The sequence below is a fragment of the Alnus glutinosa genome, chromosome 12 (genome assembly GCF_958979055.1).
Source record: "Alnus glutinosa chromosome 12, dhAlnGlut1.1, whole genome shotgun sequence".
Lineage (NCBI taxonomy): Eukaryota > Viridiplantae > Streptophyta > Magnoliopsida > Fagales > Betulaceae > Alnus > Alnus glutinosa.
The window spans coordinates 11,643,561-11,649,673 of record NC_084897.1 but is presented as its reverse complement, the minus strand read 5'-3'; the positions used below and the strand labels follow the sequence as shown (position 1 = coordinate 11,649,673).

The following is a 6,113-nucleotide window of genomic DNA, read 5'->3' as shown; positions in this document are numbered from 1 at the left end:
CACGCAATAAAAACTCTAAGAGAGCTAGCGCATCTAACAGTTTCTGCCTAAACACCCTCTGATGGGCTCCATGGTAGGCCGAATCTTAAAGATCCTTTGCAAGTTCCAGATGGGCCAATCATAAGGTCAAGAGCTAAGAAGATCAAGGAAGTAATGCAAGGATTGGTACAATCCACTTGGGCAGAGTTTGCAAATTTATCGAGTAAGACCCCAACATTCAATATGGGCTTCAAAGAAGATGAACCAGCTTTAATGCATGTGATCCAAGTTACATAAGGATAATATTATTGATAAGGATAAGATTATGGTAGAGAGGTTTAATAGTTGAGTTGGAATGAAATTCCAACTTATTAGGATTAGATTATCTACTATATCCTAGTGGATTGACAAGGATCATATTAGAGTAAGAGGTGTAGCTGGGATATAATACCAACTCATTAGTATTAGATTATGATTAGAATTTATTTGAATTTGAATTTGATTTCTAGATATTATCACTTTAGATTTTATCAATTTGTATTTCTATTAAAAGACCCTTTGGGTCCTTGATGAAAACAGAATTTGATAATGAATAAAGTTTTCTTCATAGAGAATTTTCAGTTTTCCCTACTTGTTCTTTATTGAACTAAGAATTTATCAAAGGCATTTGCTTTGTGGCTGTAACACCCGGTTTTTTCTTCATATTTTATTAGAGCATTTCACTCCCCTCCACTTCGATATTTTTAAACCCTCAAACCTACCGCACCAAACCCATTCAGATTATCAAAATACAATCTGAATCCACTCTAAGTTTTAATATAATCACGATCTATAATGGCACATTTATTTTATTCCTTTTTTTTCTTCTTTTAAGATCAACTGAGAGTGAGGGAGAGAGGCAGAATCGTGAAGGCTGAGAGCGAGAGAGAATGACTGAGAGAGTTTAGAGTCAAAGAGACCAAACCAGATGACCCGTAACCCAGGAAAAACTCGGAGGAAAAACCGTGACCCAGTTCTACCCAATCTCCGGCAAGCCGATCTCCGGCTGTTCTGCAACAAATCAAGGCAGTGGGTGTGCTGTCCGGCGGCTCAGTGCTCCGACCAGTGAAGCCCGCGGACCCAGACCCGATTTCCGGCCATCGGTGGCTTGTCTTCCGGTGGGTTGTCAACCGATCGATCTAAAGGAGGTTTCCGGCGATTTCACCCCGGCCCAACCGTAACGTAGCAGATTGGTTCAACTCGGCCAGGTTCCGGCTGATTGTAGCAGACCCGGAACCTGTGAACACTCGGCCAGAACCAAAGCAGGCGAAGTCCATTAAATTGACCCAGAACCCACGAACCCGAACCGTGGAGACCCCAATTCAGAAACCCGTTAAGCCCAGTTGTAATTCGGACCCCGACCCCAGCAAGCTTGAATCCAGCAACTGGCGTGATCCAGCCCGCGACCCAACAGTGATCCAGCCAGTGATCCACGAACCGAGCCCATAACCTGTGAGCCCAGCCAGCACAGACCCGATCCAGCAAAGACCCATGCGACTTGTGTAACCCCAACCCGAAACCCACCTGAACCGTGTGTGTGTGCAACCGTCCAGCCCATAACCGCGAGCCCAACCCAGCAACATGTGAACCACGGCAGCCCAGAACCAGAAGCCCATTAACCCGGAACCCGGTCAGACCCATAACCCGTGGCCCAGCAACCCAGAATCCCTTAAGCCCAAACCCGTAGCCCAGAATCAGAAACCCATAACCGAACCAATCTGAAATTATCCCAGACCCGTTAAGCTCAGTTATGACCCGGCCCAGCTGTGACCCATCACAGCAACCCAGAACCAGAGACCCAAGCCCATAAACCGTAAGCCCAACTAGCAACAACCCGGACCTGACTCCAGCCCAATTTAATCAACCCAACCCAGTGGACCAGTAAGCCCAAACCCATCAAACCAGAAGCCCAACCCAATCTGTTTGACCCAAACCCATGGACTTGAATCCATTTGAGCCCAGCCCAATCCAACATGATTTAACCCAACCAAGCCCAGACCCACTGAACCGACCCGGTCCAAACAGTGACCCGAAGACCCGACCCGGATCCAAACCCATGACCCAGAGACCCGACCCGCCGGCGACCCATCTCCGGCAGAACTCCGGCTACCTTTCCGGCGAACTTTCCGGCGACTTTTCCGGCGAATTTTTCCGGCGAATTTCCGTGACCGAACTTACTATTTTCACTAGATTTTCTAGTGAAAATCCTTAATAAGATATACTAAGAAAACCATACAAAGAGGAGTAAAGCTCGATCCCGATATTAATGGGAAATTCGGTAAGGGAACCCTTTGCCCCTTCTCAAATTATTATATTATTTTAATTATATTCCTTTATTTGCAAAATTTCAAATTTGATTATTTGGATTCGGTATTTCAAATTATTTTATATAAAGGATTTGTTGGTTTGGATACAAAATTTTTGAGTATAAAATGATATTCTTGAAATCGTGATTTTAAGTAAAAACCCTCCAACACGTTGCCCTATATATACTAGTAAAGAATGAGAAAGTTTTGTGAGAAGTTATACAACAAAAGAATGAGAAAGTTTTGGGAGAAAACTCTTTGAGTTATATATAAAGGAGAAATATTTTTGAAAAGGGCACGTGTGTGGAGGAGATTATATTTTGAGGCCTAGACCCGCAGAGATTCGAGACCCTTCAAGATTTAGCTCGGTACCGTAGCTCGAGATGGAAGCGCACCCGCTGGTTCGCTTAGTGACAGCAGTATCTGTCTCTATGTCAGTCTAAGTGCACTTCAATTAATTAGCTGACGGGGGTGGGGCCTGTGGCCACAGGTAAACCGCGTTACTCACCCAAGGTCAACGCATCGACCGTGCAACCCTACTTACACAGGGCGTAATAGTGTATTGGCATATATTATGACTAATGATTATTTCAAATATATATATATATTATCTTGTGTATAAAAAGGGAGTTTTTGACAAATGTTTTGGAGATATTTAAAAGAAGTTTTGACAATTGTTTGAAGATTTTCAAAAGAATTTAACTCAACTGTTTTATGGTTGAGGATTCCTTACTGAGCATGTTTTTTTTGTGCTCACCCCTTATTTTGTTTTTTGTTTTCAGGTTATGAACAGAGAGACGTAGGTGGCCGGGATGGGATCTAGGAATGCATTAGGACATTTCATTTATATTACCCAAAATTTTCAGTTATTGTATCTTTTACAATTAAATGACCGTTTCCGCATTTATTAAAAACTCTGATATTTTGAAACCATTATTATTTTTATTTATTTAAATCAGCATACTAGTTAAGATATTTGGCAGACCTTACGAATCTTTGCAGTTTAAAGAGAAAAGTGACGAACCTAACCCATAGCGGTTTGGGGGCGTTACAGTGGCGTTCTCACCAATCTAGGTTCTTGAAACAAGATTTCAACGGGTCTAGATCTTCTTGACTTGATTCTTGGCTTTCTTGGGTAGGTTTCAATTTGATTGTGGGTTCAAGGGAGATCGATCCCACAGGTTCACATCATTTGGTATCAGAGCTCAAGCTCCAAATCAGGTCTTATTTATCATTTTTTTTTTCTTTTTCTTGTTTTTTTTAGTTCTTGCATTTGGAGTTGCGATTCCTTCTTCATTCTTGTTAATTTCGTGTGTTAGAATTCAAATATGTGATTTTCACAATTGATTACTCGTGTACTTGATTCAAGAATTCAGATCTATGAATTCTTTAATTAATTACGCAAATCTTTGCTTTAATTTTCCAGATCTGTATTCTTTTTCTCCATAATTGAATTCCATTGATTACGCAAATCTTTACTTTATTTATTTATTTTTTTTTTTCAGATTTGAATTCCATTCTTAATTGATTTTGCGAATCTTTGCTTTAACTTTTCAAATCTGTAATTTCCATATTTGGTTTCCATTCTTAATTGATTACGCGAATCTTTGTTGAAATTTTCCAGATTTGTAATTTCAAGATCTGGATTTCTTTTCCATATCTGCAACTTCCATATTTGAATCACATGTCGTTTTCAATTGTCCTTTTGTCTATTTCCATGTCCTTGTTGAAATTTGATCAATCTTTTTCGGAAATTACAATTATTGTTGTTGATTGAGAGAAAAAAAAAAGAGAAAAAAAAAAAGAAAAAGAAGAAGAAGAAGAAGAAGAAGAAGAAAGAAATTTTGAAAATAGCTGTTTGATATACTTTGCAATCCAAAAATTGAAGTGATTTGGTGTTGATTGATCTTTATCTTCAAAGGGATCGAATGTATCATCTTTAGTATCTTGTTTCCTAATTGCTCTTTCCTTGTACAAATTCTTTTAAATCCGTGTCATTTTATTCCTTTCTTGTTTCTGGAATCTATTGCTAGTTGGAATAATACAAGGTGGTGTTTTGATTTAGTTCAACTAGTTCTTAAAGAACTTGAAAGGGAAAATAGGTGCGATGAAAGACCGAAAGAGTGAAAACACGAGTGGAGTGACAATATTTGAGTGTAAACACGTAAGGGAGTGTGTGAGGTTTTACCACTAACATTTTTGTTTTGCAGTGCATTGAAAATGTCTCATAAGAGTTGTTAGTATTTTGGCCTCATTCTGTGTTTGGACAAAATCACTTATGTGTAAAGATGCTGTAAACAGGGATTCCACTTGTCAGAATATTTTTAGAAGACTCTGCACTGCGAAAAAGATAAAAGATTTCAGATTCCCTGTTAGCCGTCTGGACAACGTGTCATCCCGTCTGGCCGCCCATCTGTCCACTGTTCCATCAGTCCGGACGACGTGTTCATCCCGACCGGACGCCAGACAGACCAGCATCATCCGTCCGGACGATGTATCTTTTCCGTTCGGACCCTACACTGTACCGAGAAGCTTCTGTTCCAGCTTGCATTCGTCCGGACATCTCAGCAGCCCATCCGGACGCCTATCAGTACTCGAACAGTCTCAGATTCTTTCCAAGTTCCAATAAAGGGAAGATCGATCAACCGTCCGGACAATGTGGTATCCCGTCCGGATGCGCGTCTCCTTAAGGCAAGAATCGCAGTTCAAATATCACCGTCCGGACGTCAGTCAGCCTTGGTCCGGACGTGTGTTCAATAAAGAAGGAAATTGCCAATTCGACTTCAACCGTCCGGACGTCTGCCTCTCATGGTCCGGACGCATGCATAGCAGATATGGAAATTGCGTGTTGAAGAATTGCCGTTCGGATGTTCATCCCCCTTGGTCCGGACGCGCTAAGCCTTATATGGAAATTACTTGCAGCAGACATGTGACTGTCCGGACGTCAGTGTCTCACTGTCCGGACGCAGGTCTTAAACATGAAAGATTTTCAGTGAAATTTTTGAAAAATCCTGTCGCATAATTGTCCGTCCGGACGGCCCAATTTCACCGTCCGGACGGCGTCCGTACATATTATAGCAGTCGCCCATTCTGCACCTCAGCCTATAAATAGAGGCCTCCGGGCATTGAGAACTGCAAGAATTCGGTATTGAATTCCACAAGAGCTCAGAGAAGTTCAAGATTCCTCTGAAGCCGTTTCAAGTGTGCTGCGCTACAACTGAAGTCTATCTTAGAGGTCGGCTCTAAGGTAAGGAATTCCATTGAAGACCTCTTCAGGTAGGAGACCTGGTTGGGAAGCGTTCGTGTTGAGTTACACGTCAGAGAGCAAGGTATGACCACTGCATCGGTACATGTGAGTGTTACTATCTTGTATCTAGCTTCGTCTTCTGAATAGTGGAATTCCTGGGTTTGGCTGCCCCGGAGTGGTTTTTCTCTTGATTGAATTTCCACTTCGTCAACAAAAATCTCTGTGTCTTTTATTTTCCGCTGTGCTTAATTTTTGTTGACACTTGTGCACACACTTTATTTTTAGAAGTCAATTTCAATTTTCAATTGGTATCAGAGCTTGGTACACTCTGAGAAGATTAAATTCTTGAGTGTCTCAAACTCTTAATTTTGTTCCTACCTTCGATGGTACGAACTATGGCTATTGGAAAGCTCGGATGCGATTCTTTTTAAAATCTATTGACTGTTGGAATATTGTTGAAACTGGTTGGACTAAACCAGAGGATACAACACTCGAAACAGTCCCTCTGAAAAACGCCCGACTTTCCAATGATAAAGCCCTCC

General features: G+C 41.4%; 1 long non-coding RNA gene across 1 annotated transcript; it reads left to right on the top strand.

Moving 5' to 3' along the window:
* The first annotated feature begins 896 nt into the window (after window positions 1–896).
* LOC133883147 (uncharacterized) lies at window positions 897–5,788 on the top strand. Its single transcript, XR_009902822.1, has 3 exons — window positions 897–2,296; window positions 3,107–3,545; window positions 4,626–5,788. It is a non-coding gene; the product is annotated as an uncharacterized LOC133883147 (long non-coding RNA).
* The last annotated feature ends 325 nt before the right edge of the window (window positions 5,789–6,113 follow it).